The 16540-nt window shown below is 38.5% G+C and overlaps 1 protein-coding gene and 2 pseudogenes across 4 annotated transcripts in view; 1 reads left to right on the top strand and 2 right to left on the bottom strand.

The window, feature by feature from the left end:
• The window catches only part of HDAC8 (histone deacetylase 8), a 244657-nt gene that overhangs the window by 12415 nt on the left and 215702 nt on the right, over positions 1–16540 (top strand). The window lies entirely within an intron of this gene.
• Positions 3825–4073, bottom strand: LOC119522679 (annotated as a pseudogene).
• LOC119522677 lies at positions 7228–8002 on the bottom strand (annotated as a pseudogene).

The raw sequence follows: 16540 nt of genomic DNA, 5'->3' as shown, positions 1-16540 counted from the left end.
ATACAAGTTATGTCCCACATTGCCAGGGACATTTACAGTCCTGGGAGTTATGTCCCATGTAGGGGGGAGGTTTTGCCCATTTTTAAATTGGGTTGTTTGTCTTTTTATTGTTTTATTGTTTTATTGTAGGATTTCTTTATGTTTTGGATTTTAAACCCTTATCAGATATGTGGATTCCAAATGTTTTCTCCCATTGAGTAGGCTGCCTTTTCACTTTCTTGACAAAGTCCTTTGAGGCACAAAAGTATTCTACTTTAAGGAGATCCCATTTATCTATTTCTTCTTTCATTGCTTGTACTTTAGGTGTAAGGTCTAAGAGACTATCTCCTACAAGATCTTGGAGATGCTTCCCTACATTTTCTTCTGTGAGTTTTATGGTCCTAGCTCTTATATTTAGGTCTTTGATCCATTTTGAGTTTATTTTTGTATAAGGTGTGAGATATGAGTCCTCTTTCATTCTTTTGGATATGGATAGCCAGTTCTCTCAGTACCATTTGTTGAAGAAACTGTTCTGTCTCAGGTGAGTAGACTTGGTTGCCTTGTCAAAAATCAATTAACCATAGATGTGAGGGTCTATTTCTGAGCTCTCAGTTTGATTCCATTGGTCAATATGTCTATCCTTATGCCAGTACCATGCTGTTTTTTTTTTCAATTATCTGACTTTATTTAGCAAGCCAACAGTTTATCCTGGTAATAAATTAATATATACAGTTATCAAAAAATGTTGGGTGCTTTCCAAAGAAAATGTTTCTTTCTAGAGTGTATGTAGAACCATTTAAACAGCTGTCTTCATAATTTTCAAATTCAAAAGTGTGGTAACATCAACTTTTTGAAGAATAGAGTCTCTCTCTCTGCAATTCATGATTTAGATAGTTGAATTTATAAAGGTTTCAGATGCCATTTCAGTTCCTGCAAGCCACTAAACCTGACACTATAGAACTGATGGTTCAGAAACCATCTGATCCAATCAGCTAATTGTACTGATGAGGGATCCACTGGCATTGTCAAAGATTACAAAAGCTAATGAGAGGCAAAGCCTAGACTACAAATTGATTCTTAGGAAGGCTCCAGAAATGTCTTTTAGGCTAAATAAGGCACATTTATCACACAGAACTCTAGTCATATCTAAAATGCCCCTGGTTTTTCTTTAACAATGGACTGAATTCTGATGGTTCTTTTGTATTTCACAAACATATTTAGTCATTCCAAATATTGCAGTATCACAGATTACTGATTGCCAGGGCTGTTTATGCTGCTTTTCTCCTGGGATATTTCAACTTTGACAACTTTTCTTCTCATTCTTCTGTTCTCATAACAGACCTATATCAAGGGTGTCTGTTCTTGTTTGAGATTCAACATCAGCAGAGGGAGCTAACATGGTATCAATAGCTACCAAACTATCAACATTTGAGTTTGGAGCACCTCATTTCAGTCAGAGTTATCACGAATCCTGCTCTCTTCATTTGAACAGTCACTGCTTCTGAGACCAGCTTTTGCAAAGCAGTTGTGGCTTACTTCAGGGATGTCAGTATCCCACATGGAAATGAGATTTCTCAACACATCAAGAATATCCCACATGGAAACGAGATTTCTCAACACATCAAGAAATCATCATGTACCATGGTGATTTATTATGTCTCAGCCTAATGGCTGCACATACCCATGCTGCAAGCAGGCAAAAGGCTATACACTTGTTTTAATTTAAACCCCCAGTGAGTGTGTATAGCCCATTTTATCAATCAATAATTGAATATTCAAATTCTAGCAAGTCAGTTTTCTTTTAGGAGCCATTTCCGAAACAACCTGCCAGATATCAGTTCATTTTTTCAACTTTATATATATGCAGGAAAGTTGCATATACAAAGGGAAATTTTGAATTTCCATATAAGTCATTCTAACTTTGTGCTACTCCTCAGCACTGCAGCAAAGGAAGACTGAAAGCCTATCTTTATATTTTATTTTTCTCCAGGGCAAACATCTCAGAAAGAGTGCATATCCGGTTTGGTTGCAGGTAATGGCAAATTAGATGTGCCCCACGGGCATATTTCTTAGAAAAGACCTCTAGTTTTCAAGCTCATCTTCAGCAAACAGAAGCCATTGTAGAGGCTTTATCTTTCAGGAATAGTGACATGATATGGTAATCATGCTGAAAGCATTGCCTCCAGCCATCAAGACTGGACATTAACCCCCATCTGGAGTGTAATTTCATTAGCTTTTTCTAAAAAGAAACAAACAAAACCCAGATATAGAAATGTTATTTGCTTTGATCTTACAAAATCGTTTCAGCATCTCATTTGCTAAGTTGACATGTTTGGCTCCTCTCTTTCTGTTACAAATTTTGTGTCCCTTGCTGCTTGTCTTTTTATCTTATCCTGATTTTCAAGGAACATACAGAATATCAAAAATGAAACTCAGTATTTTTTGACCATTTACCATTTCATTTTTACTTTTCTTTCTTATTCATTAACTTTTAGCTCTGGAGAAATTATGACCTGTGCCAGTTTGAATGTATTATGTCCTCCAGAAAAAGCCATATTCTTTGATTTAATCTTGTCGGGCAGACATTTTAGTGCTGATTAGATTGGAATTCTTTGAGTGTTTCTATGGAGATGTGTCCCACCCAACTGTAGGTGATAACTCTGATGAGATCATTCCCATGGAGGTGTGGCCCTGCCCATTCAGCATGGGCCTTGATTACTGGAGCAGTATATAAGCTCAGACAGAAGGAGCCAGCTTGCTACAGCCAAGAGGGACACTTTGAAGAAAGCACAGGAGTTGACAAACAGAAGGAACTCAGTGCAACTGTGACTGACATTTTGAAGAGGAACTACAGCCAAGAGGGACACTTTGAAGAAAGCACAGGAGCTGCAGATGAGAGACAGTTTGAAGACGGCCGTTGAAAGCAGACTCTTTTTATGGAGAAGCTGAGAGGACAAATATCCCAAGTGCAACTAACAGTGACATTTTTGAGGAACTGCAGCCTAGAGAGGAATGTCCTGGGAGAAAGCCATTTTGAAACCAGAACTTTGGAGAAGATGCCAGCCACGTGCCTTCCAGCTAACAGGTTTTCCAGACATCATTGGCCATCCTCCAGTGAAGGTACCTGATTGTTGATGCCTTACCTTGGACACTTTATGGCCTTAAGAGTATGACTGTGTAACCAAATAAACCCCCTTTTATAAAAGCCAGTCCACCTCTGGTGTTTTGCATTCCAGCAGCGTTAGCAAACTAGAACATGACCTCACTATATTTTCTGTTTAACACCGTAACCAGCACTCTATACATGAAGCATAACAGAAAAGGCATGCTTAACAGAATATGAACATCTAACAATGACAAGACTGAGGAGATTAGCAAATTTTAGCTAGCAAATTTTCTTAATAAAGTTTAGTCAAATTTCAAAGGAAGGGCTAATGTTAATAATCTTAATAACCAAGTAAAAATACAATCCCTTTTTTGCCAAAGAATACTAATAACCTTGAGGTAGATGATTCTGTTATCAGATACTGAAATAATTATGTTTAAGATTTGAAAATAATGAAACTGAGGAAAAATGTACTGATTTGAAATTGTCATAAAAAATTTGGATGCAAAATTAAGAACACTTGCAATTCACAGTTTTATGCATGAAATCCAGGTATGTCATGTTGTGGATTGCTTCTTTAATTGAAGGGGAACATAGCAGTTGTTGGAAAGAATCCACACTCTATAACAGAACAACAAACCACAAAAATGTGCTTGTGAAGAGGTCTGTAACTTTGCATTTGATTTTTCGATTTTGGCTCATTCTCAACTGTTCCAGATTTGGATTCTTAAAGCCCTCTTCAGCATTTAACTAATTCTTTGTTGGTGGAAGGTGCTGGTATTGTTTCTGCACATATAAATTGATCTTTGTTATAAATCACTTTTATAATGAGAGAGCAGCTAAGACACGTTGCCACATCTTCTCCATTCTCCAAATCTTCCTTGGTGATGGCAAAGTTATCCCCACACAGGCAGGGATAGAAATAAGTCTCTGAGTCCTTGTCATACTGGAAGTCCTAGATCTCCACCTCATCATGAAACATTACCATTGTCACTGGGGTCAGCCAAAGGGCTGTCACCCCACTGCCCAGCACCACCTCCATGGGTCTAACTTCAGTGGCACCTGCCGGGACTGGGCACTGTCATCATGCACCAGTGCAGTCCCATGCTGTTTTGACCACTGTAGCTTTGTTATATGCTTTAAAGTTAGGAAGTGTGAGTCTTCCAACTTCAGTTTTCTTTCTGAAGATGTTTTTGACTATTCAGGGCCCCTTGCCCTTCCAAATATATTTGATGATTGGTTTTTTGATTTCTGCAAAGTAGGCTGTTGGAATTTTAATTAGGGTTGCATTGAATCTGTAAATCAATTTGGGCAGAACTGACATTGTAATTCTATTTAGTCTTCCAATCCATGAATACAGAATGTCCTTTCATTTATTTAGGTCTTCTTTGGTTTCTTTTAGCAATGTTTTGTAGTTTTCTGTGTGTAAGTCCTCTATATCTGTGGTTAAGTTTATTCCTAGATATTTCATTCTTTTAGTTGCTATTGTAAATTGAATTTTTTTCATGATTGCCTCCTTAGATTGCTCACTATTAGCGTATAGAAACACCACTGACTTTTGTCTTTCGATCTTGTATCCTGCCACATAAACTCCTTTATTAGCTCTCTAGTAGCTTTGTCATAGATCTCTTGGGACTTTCTAAATATAGGAACATGTTGTCTGCAAATAGTGAAAGTTTTACTTCTTCCTTTCCTATTTTGATGCCTTTGCCTTTTATTTCTTTTTCTTGCATAATTGCTCTAGCTAGAACTTCCTGCAGTTTTGAATAACAGTGGTGAGAGTCGGCATCCTTGTCTTGTTCCTGATCTTAGAGGGAAAGCTCTCAGTCTCTCACCATTGAGTATGATGGTAGCTGTGGGTTTTTCATATATGCCCTTATCATGTTGAGGAAGTTTCCTTTGATTCCTACCTTTCAAAGTGGGTTTATCAAGAAAGGATGCTGGATTTTCTCAAATGCCTCTTCTGCATCAATCGAGGTGATCAGTTGGTTTTTCCCTCTTGATTTGGTAATGTGTTGTATTACATTAATTAATTTTCTTATATTGAACCACCCTTGCATACCTGGAATAAAACCCACGTGGTCTTGGTGTGTAATTCTTTTAATGTGCTGCTGAATTCAATTTGCAAGTATTTTGTTGAGGATTTTTACATCTATATTCATTAGAAAGATTGATATGTAATTTTCTTTGCTTGTAGAATCTTTATCTGGCTTTGGTATTAGGGTGATGTCGGCTTCCACAGAATTAGTTAGGCAGTATTTTCAGTGTTTTTGGAAGACTTTGAGCAGGATTAGTATTAATTCTTCTTGGAATGATAGGTAGAATTCCCCTGTGAAGCCTTCTGGTCCTGGGCTTCTCATTGTTGGAATGTTTTTGATGACTGATTCAATCTCTACTTGTGATTGGTTTGTTGACGCCTTCTATTTCGTCTAGAGTCAGTGTAGGTTGTTTGTGTGTTTCTAGGAAATTGTCCATTTCATCTATGTTTGCTAATTTGTTGGCATACTGTTGTTCATAGTATCCTCTTATGAACTTTTTTATATATATGGGGTCCGTGGTAATGTCCCCCCTCCAATTTCTGGTTTTATTTAGTAGCATCTTCTCTCTTTTTGTCTTTGTCAGCCTAGCTAAGGGTTAGTCAATTTTTTTTATCTTTTCAAAGAACCAACTTTTGGTTTTATTGATTCTCTCTATTGTTTTGTTGTTGTTGTTGTTCTCAATTTCATTTATTTCTGCTCTAATCTTTGTTAATGCTTTCCTTCTGCTTGCTTTGGGGTTATTTTGCTGTTCTTTCTGTAGTTTCTGCAGGGATTCAGTTAGGTCTTTGATTTTTAGCTCTCTCTTCCTTTTTAATGTAGGCATTTAGGACTATATAAATTTCCCTCTAAGCACTGCCTTCACTGCATCCCATAAATTTTGATATCTTATGTTCTCATTTTCATTCGTCTTGAGATATTTACTGATTTCTCTTGCAATTTCTTCTTTCACCCTCTGATTGTTTAAGCATGTGTTGTTTAACCTCCACATATTTGTGACTTTTCCTGTTCTCTACCTGTTGTTGATTTCCAATGTCATTCTATTATGTTCAGGGAAAATACTTTGTATAATTTCAGTCTTTTTAAATTAATTGAGAGTTGTTTTGTGATCCAACATGTGGTCTATCCTGGAGAATGATCCCTGAGGAAAATGTATATTCTGCTGTTTTGGGGTACAGTGTTCTGTAAATATCTGTTAGGTTTAGTTCATTTATCATTTTATTCAAGTTCTCTGTTTCCTTATTGATTCTCTGTCTAGATGTTCTTTCTATTGATGAGAGTGGTGTATTGAAGTCTCTAATTATTACTGTAGAAACATGTGTTTCTCCCTTCAGTATTGCCAGTGTTTGCCTCATGTATTTAGGGGCACCCTGGTTAGGTACCTAAATATTTATGATTATTATTTCTTCTTGGTGGATTGCCCCTTTTACTAATATATAGTGTCCTTCTTTGTCTCTTTTAAAGTTTTGCATTTAATGTCTGTTTTGTCTGATATTAGTATAGCTACCTTGGCTCTTTTCTGATTCCTGTTTGCATGGAAAATATTTTTCCAGCCTTTCACTTTCAATCTGTTTGTATCCTTAGGTCTAAAGTGAATCTCTTATAGATATTATATAGATGGATCATATTTTTTTATCCGTTCCACCAATCTCTGTCTCTTGATTGGGGAGTTAACTCATTAATATTCAGTGTTGGTAAAAACTGTACTTTCTTCAACCATTTTATCCTTTGGCTTTTATATGTCATACCTTTTTCTGTTTCTTTTTTTTACCCTTTTAGTTACCCTTACTGATACGCTTCCTTTCTACACTTTTTTTCTAAACCTCTTTCTCCTGTCTGCCTTTCTGCCTAAAGTACTCCCTTTAATATTTGTTATAGGGTAGGTCTCTTGATAATGAACTCACTCAGCTTCTGTTTATCTGTGATATTTTGAACTCTCCCTCATTTTTTTTCTTAGAATAATAATGTTTATTAAATGGATGATTTACAAGATGGATATTGATGGATAAACTTAAAATTTTTTACCCATAATGAACATGAAGCTCTTAAATGTGTAAGGTTTATATTCAAATTTTGTTTTTCAAAGAAGCATCTGCTCCTCGAAGATTACATCATAGTGTGTGAAGCATTGGTGAGGTCTGTATCACCAGGTATGCCCAGTTTGTTGATTTCATTGAGATTTTTCACCTGATGATTATACTGCAAGTATCACTGACCACAACCTTGAAGCGGTCAGGTTCAACCTGTGCTTATATTTTGAATGGTTTACCACTTTCAAATGGAAAACCATCTGTCTTTCTTCCCTTCCTCAGTTATTATCCAGCTTCGTATTACAAACTGACTCTCCTGTTGGCCCCATTGAAGCATGGATTAAAGTGGAAGGCAACATCATTCCCTCTCTTGAACTCTAAAGCAAGTCTGTTTACATTGTGTTTCACTGAGCCCAGAATTGTAATCAGCATGCGAAGCATATTTCTCCAGGCAAAGGCAGGTCATAAGGCACAGTCAGTGGTCCAGCCAGGGTGCCAGATGGGCTGACAGCAAGGTAGGTGCCAGGAGAACTTGGCTGTCCAGAACCTGGGTAGGCTCCAGTTCCTCCCAGTTGCTCTGGGTAGGCCCCAGGTGCAGATGGGCCAGGATAAACTCCAGGTGCAGTTGGGCCGTGGTAGGCCCCTGGAGGCACCTGCCCAGGGTAACCTCCAGGAGGCCCCTGCCTGGGATAAGCCCCTGGAGGTACCTGACCACGATAAGCCCCAGGATAAGTGGCCCTGGGCTAGCCTCCTGCCCCACCAGGCTGGTTTCCCCATGGACCAGGCCATCCTTGAGGGTTTGAGTTTCCAGACCCAGATAAGGTATCATTAAGTGAAAAGCTGTCTGCCATTTTCCCCACACCTGGGCCTCCACTAGGTTGCTCACTCACTTCCAGGGCACTCCCTCTCCCTCATTTTTGAAGGACAGTTTTGCTGGGTAAGGAATTCTTGGCAGACAATTTTTCTCTTTCAGCACCTTAAACATATCATACCACTGCCTTCTACTTAGAAATTGGCACTTAGTCTTATCAAGCTTCTCTTGTATGTGATGAATCACTGTTCTCTTGTTGCTTTCAGGATTCTCTTTGTCTTTGGTATTTGATGTTCTGATTAGTATGTGTCTTGGAGTAGATCTATTAGATTTATTCTGTTTGCAGTACATTGTGCTTTTGGACCTTTATATTGATGGATTTCATAAGACTTGGGATATTTTTGACCATTAATTATTTCCTCAAATATTCTTTTTTTTCTCTCCAGTTTTATACAGATATATTTACATACTATACAATCATCCACAGTGTACAAACAGTTGTCCACAATATCATCATACAGTGTGCATTTATCACCACAGTCAGCACTTGAACATATTCATTACTTAAAAAAAGGTTTTTAAAGAAAAATAAAATAGATTAAAAAATTGAAATATCATACAATGCAATAAAATAATAAGGTCAGACAACAAAGGCAATATACCAAAGCTAAATATCTGTGAGGGAAGACATAAGGGAGGGTTATGGGATTCTTGGTGATGTTGTCTTTCTTTTTCAATTGTCATGAAATTGGATCCTTTCATGGCTGCATTTTACAGCTCTTTAGCAGACTGTCTAAGACTCATCTCATCCAATGAGGGAGACTGCCATTTAGATGTGATTTGCTTGCTGTTACCCTTTCTGCATACAGAAATCTATAAGAGGTATAATGAAGTTCCAACTTTTCTAGAAAGTGGCCAACTTTTTTTTAAATTTTATTTTGAAATAAATTCAAACTTATAGGAACAGTTGCAAAAACAATGCAAAACCCATACACAGAACTCCAGCATACCCCGACCCCCTCCACCAATACCCCAATCCAGCAACTTTAAGATCCTGTCACACCACCATTTCTTTCTTTCCCTCCCTCCCTATATATCATCCATCATCTATTGCTCTGTCTTCTGAATATATGAGAGCAAGCTGCACACATCCTTGAACAAACAATATAATTCACATCTACAATTCCCATGAACAAGAACATTCTTTTATGCAATCCCATTAAACACAGCTAAATGGTTCAAGAAATTCAACATTGATACAAAGTTTACATTCTGTATTTCCTTTTTTTCCCTTATGTCCCAACTGTGTCCCTTTGAGCCACCTCTCCTCCATCCTCAGATCCCATCTAGGATCATCCTTGGCATTTAATTGTCATTATCTATTTAGATTGTCATTTTTTTTTCAATTGTGGAAACATATACAGCCTAAATCTTCCCATTCCAACCCCTCCCTAGCATTCCATTAGTGGGATTAATCACATTTAGAATATTGTAATGCTATCACCTTCCATTACCTATCCATTATTAGAAATTTCCCTTCACCCCAAACAGAAACCCTACGCTCATTTCTTAATTCCCCATTGCCCCTCACCCCACTTCTTGTAACCCATACTCTACTTTTCATCTCTATGGTCATATTCTCTGATACTTTCTTTGTGTTTACAGTGGCGCTTAAATTTAACCTCTTAAATCTATAACAATCTTGTTTTTCTTTGATACCAACTTAACTTCAATAGGACACACAAACTATGTTCCTATACTCCTCCATTGCCCCACCTTTATCTGGTTCTTTTCAAAAATTACATATTTTACATTGAGTCCAAAACCACTGATTTGTCATTACAGTTTATGTATTTTAGATCCTGTAGGAAGTAAATAGTGGAGTTACAAATCAAAAATACAGTAATACTGGTATTTACCATGTGATCTTTACTGGAAATCTTTATTTCTTCATGTGGTTTCAGTCAATTGTTTAGTGTCTCTTCCTTTCAGCCTGCTCAATTCCCTTTAGCATTTCCCATAGGACTGATCTACTGGTGATGAAGTCCCTCAGCTTTTGATTATCTGGGAATGTTTTCATCTCCCCCTCATTTTTACCCTCCAGGTGTTTGTGAATTTTCTAAGTCTCTGACGTTTATTGACTTCTATTTGTATTCCATTGTGGTCAGAGAATGTGCTTTGAATAAATTCAGTTTTTTTTAATTTATTGAGACTTCTTTTATGTCCCAGCCTAAGGTCTATTCTGGAGAAAGATTTGTGATCACTAGAGAAGAATGTGTGTCATGGTGATTTGGGATGAAATGTTCTATATATGTCTGTTAAATTTCTCTGTATCTCTCTCTCCTTTCTTTGTTTCTCTGTCAGTAGAGCTCCCTTTAGTATATGAAGTAGGGAAGGTCTTTTATTAGCAAAATCTCTCAACATTTCTTTCTCTGTGAAAAATTTAAGCTCTCCCTCAAATTTGAAGGAGAGTTTTGCTGGATAAAGTATTCATGGTTGGAAATTTTTCTCTCTCAGAATTTAAATTATGTCATGCCACTGCCTTCTTGCCTCCATGGTGGCTGCTGAGTAGTCACTACTTAGTCGTATGTTGTTTTCTTTGCATGTGGTGAATTGCTTTTCTCTTGCTGCTTTCAGAACTTGCTCTTTCTCTTCAGTATTTGACAGTCTGATCAGAATATGTCTTGGAAGGGGTTTATTTGGATTTATTCTATTTGGAGTTTGCTGGGCATTTATGCTTTTTGTATTTATATCATGTAGAAGATTTGGGAAGTTTTCCCCAACAATTTCTTTGACTACACTTTCTAGACCTTTACCCTTCTCTTTCCCTTCTGAGACTCCACTGAGTCTTAAATTTGGACATCATATTTTATCTATCATATCCCTGAGATCCATTTCAATTTTTTTAATTTTTTCCCCATTCTTTCTTTTGTTCTTTCATTTTCTGTTCTGTGGTCCTCAAGGACGCTGAGTCATTGTTCAACTTCCTCTAATCTTGTATTATGAGTATCCAGAGTCTTTTTAATTTGTCCAAAAGTTTCTTTTATTTCCATAAGGTCTTCTATTTTTTTATTTACTCTTGCAATTTCTTCTTTATGCTCTTCTAGGGTCTTCTTTATGCTCTTCTAGGGTCTTCTTTATGTCCCTTATATCCTGTGCCATGCTCTCATTGTTTGTCTGTAGTTCTTTGATTAATTTTGCCAAGTACTGTGTCTCTTCTGATCTTTTGATTTGGGTGTTTGGGTTTGGGTTCTCCATATCGTCTGGTTTTATTGTATGCTTTAAGATTTTCTGTTGTTTTTGGCCTCTTGGCATTTGCTTTACTTAATAGGGTTCTTTCAGGATATAAAAAATACCGATCTCTAATTTGTCAGATCTACAGCTTGGTGGCGTACACTTTCTCTAACTAACCAGCAGATGGCGTCCGCGAGTAACCTAGTCCCCTCAAGTCAGTTCTCCCCAACTTTGTCTTTGTGGTATGTGGGGATCTGATTCTTGTGGGATTCAGTTGGTGCACTAAGTTTGGGTGTGTTATTGGTGCTGACTGCCCTGAACATGGGGCATGTGTCTGGGTGGTTAGGGAGGCAGGGCAGCTTTAATAGTCATACCTCCCAGGTGTTCCCAGAGATTTAAGGCTGTTGCAAGAGTCTAAGCTTTCATTTCAGTCTTGCCACAGATTGTCTCTCCTGCTGACCCACAAGTCCTTGGTATTGGCATAGGGTCCCTGGGATTTCTGAGCAGGCCTCCCTTCTCAGCTGTGCTCCTCCAGGACCTCTGCTGAGGGAAGGTTGTGCCACATCACAAGTGTGTGCCAGCCCTCTAGGGAAGCCATGGGCTGCCGGGCCATGCAGGGGCATTCCCAGCCTGCTTTACAGATGGTTGAATGGGGCATGTTAATTTCCCCCTTTTTGCACAGCTCCACCTTCCCAGTTCTGGGACAGTTAGCTGTGGGTGTCCTAAAGGCCACTGTCCATGGCCAATATTGTGGCATGTGCACAGTGCTGTGGGAATCACTCCCTGTCACACTGGGACCCTTGGCCCAGCTCTGGGCTATAGCTCCGGCCTGGGCAGAAGCATCTCCAGCCCACCGGGGAGATGGCTGCAAGGGGTGTGGTTTCTGTCTCTTTTTGGCTCCCTTCTGCCCCCCTGGCCCGAGGGCAATCAGCAGCAGGCTATCCTCCACACCAGACACCAAGACGTTAGCCCAGCCTGCTCCTGCAGTGCTTCACTGTGCGGTTCTCACCATCATAACCACAACTGCTCCTGTTTTTTTTTGTTTTGTTTTGTTTTTTAAAGAACTAGTCCATCTCTGAATGCCAACCCACAGTTTCCCCACACCACAGCATGGCCACGGGACTTTCAGCTGGCTCACTCACTCATTTCAGAATGCAGACTCCCGGTTTCACCAAATGCCTGGTCCCTGTAGATTTAGCAGATCTTGTCTGGCTGGTGCATGGCTGGAACTTGTGTTCTGGGTCACTTTCTGGCTTTTATCTAGTATTTTTCATGGAGGTGTATTTTTTTGCCCTGTCTCACCTAGCTGCCATCTTAGGTTCTCATCCTTAAATATTCTTTCTACCCCTTTTCCTCTCCTCCTTCTGGGACACCCATGTCATGTATATTTGTGCACTCCATGCTGTCATTAAATTTCCTGAAACCCTGCTTCGTTTTTTCCATACTTTTCCCTATCCATTCTTCTCCCTATCCATTCTTCTGTCCATAAGATTTCAAATGTTCTATCCTCTAGTTCACTGATCCTTTCTTCTGCCTCTTCAAATCTGCTGTTGTTTGCCTCCAGTGTATTTTTTTATCTCTTCTATTGTGCCTTTCATTCACATAAGTCTATTATTTTTTGCATGTTTTCAAATTCTTCTCTATGCTTACCCAGTGTCGTCTTGATATTCATTATCTCTTTGGCCACATTTTCCTTCATCTCCTTGAATTGATTTAGGAGATTTGTTTGAACATCATTAATTAGTTGTTTCAAGCCTTGTTTTGCTTCTGAAGTTTTACTTTGTTCCTTTGACCGAACCATATCTTCCTGTTTTTAAGTATGGCTTGTAATTTTTTGATGGCGTCCAGGCATCTGATTTTCTTGATGCATTTATTCTGGAGGTCAGTTTCTCTCACTTGCCTAAGGTTTTTTGTTGTTGTTGTTGATTGGCTTTGTGCTATAGCCCTTCTTTAGTCCTTGGTTCAACTTATTCTAGACCTTTAGTATATTTTGTATTTACCTGATCCGAATTTTTTCAGCTCTTACTGATCTTGCTCTGGATATATGGTATGATTTGGGGATTGCACTATTTGTGCAATTGTTTCACCCCAGGAAAAACTTTTTCCTTCTTCCACATCTGGGAATGTTGGTCTGTTCTGTTTGTGTTTTATTTGCCTTTATATGTTTTTAACACTTCTTTTTTTATTTTAAATTCAGTTTTATTGAGATATATTCACATACCATACCATCATCCATGGTGTACAATCAACTGTTCACAGTACTATCATATAGTTGGCATTCATCACCCAAATCTATTTTTGAACATTTTCCTTATACCAGAAAGAATCAGAAAAAGAATAAAAAATAAAGTAAAAAAGAACACCCAAATCATCCCTCCCCATCCCACCCTATTTTTCATTTGGTTTTTGTTCCCATTTATCTATACACTGGATAAAGGGAATGTGATCCACAAGGTTTTCACAATCACACTGTCACCCCTTGTAATCTACATTGTTATACAGTTGTCTTCAAGAGTCAAGGCTACTGGGTTGGAGTTTGGTAGTTTCAGGTGTTTACTTCTAGCTATTCCAATACAATAAAACCTAAAAAGTGTTATTTATATAGTACATAAGAATGTCCCCCAGAGTGACCTCTCAACTCTATTTGAAATCTCTCAGCCATTGAAGCTTTATTTCATTTCATTTAACATCCCCCTTTTGGTCAAGAAGATGTTCTCAATCCCATGATGCCAGGTCCAGATTCATCCCCAGGAGTCATGTCCTGCATTGCCAGGGAGATTTACACCCCTGGGAGTCAGGTCCCACATAGAGGGGAGGGCAGTGAGATCACCTGCCATGGTGGCTTAGCTAGAGAGAGAGGGCCACATCTGAGCAACACAGAAGCACTCAGGGGGAGACTCTTAGGCACAATTATAAGCAGGTTTAGCCTCTCCTTTGCAGTAACAAGCTTCATAGGGGCCAGCCCCAAGACAGAGAGCTCAGTATGTCAAGCCGTCAGTCCCCAGTGTTTGTGAGAACATCAGCAACAATCCAGGTGAGAAAGTCCAACACCTCCACAGCCTCCCCCAGCTCCTCAGGGGGGGGGTCCCTGAATATATATTTTTATTCTCCACCCAAATTACTTTGGGATGTTTTAACACTTCTTTTGAATCACTTTTTTTAATTTTAATTTTTTCATTGTGTAATATTATATATATATATATATATATATATATATATAGAGAGAGAGAGAGAGAGAGAGAGAGAGAGAGAGAGAGAGAGAGAGAGGTGTGTGTGTGTGTGTGTGTGTGTGTGTGTGTGTGTGTGTGTATACACTGAAAAGTGATAACATTTAAAGTATGATTTAACAAGTAGTTAGCAAATTTCAAAGAATATTATGGGTTACTGTTCTACCATTTAAGTATTTAAGTTATTTCCTTATTGTGAAACATATATATATACAGAAAGGTGATAACTTTCAAAGAACAATTTAACAGGTAGTTATAGAGTGAACTTCAAAGAATGTTACAGGTTACAGTTCCACAACATGTTATTTCCTTATTGTGAAGTATAACAAATGTACACAAATGTGACAACCTTCAAAGTACAATTTAACAAGTAGATATAGAGCAAATTTTGAAACATGTTATATGTTGCAGTTCCACATGTCAGTTATTTCCTTCTAGCTATTCTAGTACCCTAGAGACTAAAAAAGTTACTTATATAAAAATTCAGTAATTGTGATCCTTTGTAAAATCCTATCTTGTCAGTTGCTACCCCTCTCTCTCATTTGATCACTGTCTCAATCTTCAGGGATGTCTGGGCAGTGCCCAGCTGTTCCGGTTTGCTATGTTACCATTATGCAAAATACCAGAAATTGTTTGGCTTTTATAAAGGGGGTTTACGTGGTTACAAATTTAGTCTGAAGGCTATGAAAATGTTCAAATTAAGTCACCAACAGGAGTATACCTTCACTGAAGAACACCGATGGTGTCTGGAAAACCTGTTAGCTGGGAAGGCACATGGCTGGCATCTCCTTGCTCCTAGTTTGCGTTTCAAACTGGTGTTCTCCAAAATGTCTCTCTGAGCTGCAGCAGTGAGCTCCTTCTGTCTGAGCTCTTATAGGGCTCAGGTAAACTAATCAAGGCCCATGCTGAATGGGTGGGGTCACACGTCCAGTGAAATAATGTAATCAAAGGTATTACGACAGTTCGGTGGGTCACATCTCCATGGAAACACCCTAATCCAAAGATTCCAACCTAATCAACATTAATATATCTTCCCCCACAAGACTGCATTAAAGAACATGGCTTTTGAGGGGACATAAAATGTCCAAGCCGGTACACCAACCTAACTTGTTCATATTGAAAAGGGGTGTCGACATTGTGGGGAAGGGGTTTGCATTTGGTTGGATGTTCTTGGAGAGGCTGTTGCCTCGGGGTTTTGGTACTTATCTGGCATAGGAACACTCTGGGGGATTTAAGTTTCTGATAAGTAAACAGTGAGTGAAACTTTTATAGAGTCTCAGATAGGGACCCGGGTATTCTTTATATTTGGGGGACAGCTGTTGGTTAGGGATTGCCAAACTGTGGGCCTTTGGAATATCTAGCTGGAGCTTTCATGAGAGTAACCTCCAGGATAGCCTCTCAATTCGATTTGAAATCTCTTAACCACTAAAACCTTATTTTGTTACCTTTCTCCAAAGTATTAGCATGGTAGTGGTACAGTATTCCTATTAAATGTAGCCTAGAATATAAAATATGTAGTTTTTCCCATATACCATTCTGTTGTTAACTCTTTGTACCAGTGTCATACCTTAGAAGTAGATCATGCAAACACTTGTGGGATACATATATTTAAATAAGCCCTTTCAATCATGTTCGCCTTCAGTGCGGCACTGATATTTATAATCCCATTAATGAACAACCATCACCTCTGTCCATTCCTATACCTTTACGTTCACCCTCATTAACATGTCTGTACATAGTACGTAATCATTCCCCCTTCACTAGCTTCTGACTATCTCTAGTCCCCTGATATTCTACAGTATAAGACACTGATTTTACATTGTTCCAGGAGTTAATATTTGTGATAACATACACTATCTCTCCTTTTGTGTCTGACTTAATTCACTCATCATTTTGTCTTCAAGGTTCATCCCTGTTGTCATACATTTAACGATCTTGTTCCTTCTTACTGCTGCATAGTATTCATCATAAGTATATATATTTTGTTTTATTCAGTTGTCTGTTTAGGAACACTTGGGTTGTTTCCACCTCTTGGCAGTTGTGCACAATGCCATTATGAACATCGGTGTGTAAATGTTCTGAGGAACTGCCAAGCTGTCTTCCATAGGAACTGAACC

This window comes from Choloepus didactylus, chromosome X, assembly GCF_015220235.1.
Source record: "Choloepus didactylus isolate mChoDid1 chromosome X, mChoDid1.pri, whole genome shotgun sequence".
NCBI classification, from domain to species: domain Eukaryota; kingdom Metazoa; phylum Chordata; class Mammalia; order Pilosa; family Megalonychidae; genus Choloepus; species Choloepus didactylus.
Note: the sequence above shows the minus strand (reverse complement) of the source record. Positions and strands in the feature narration are given on the sequence as shown.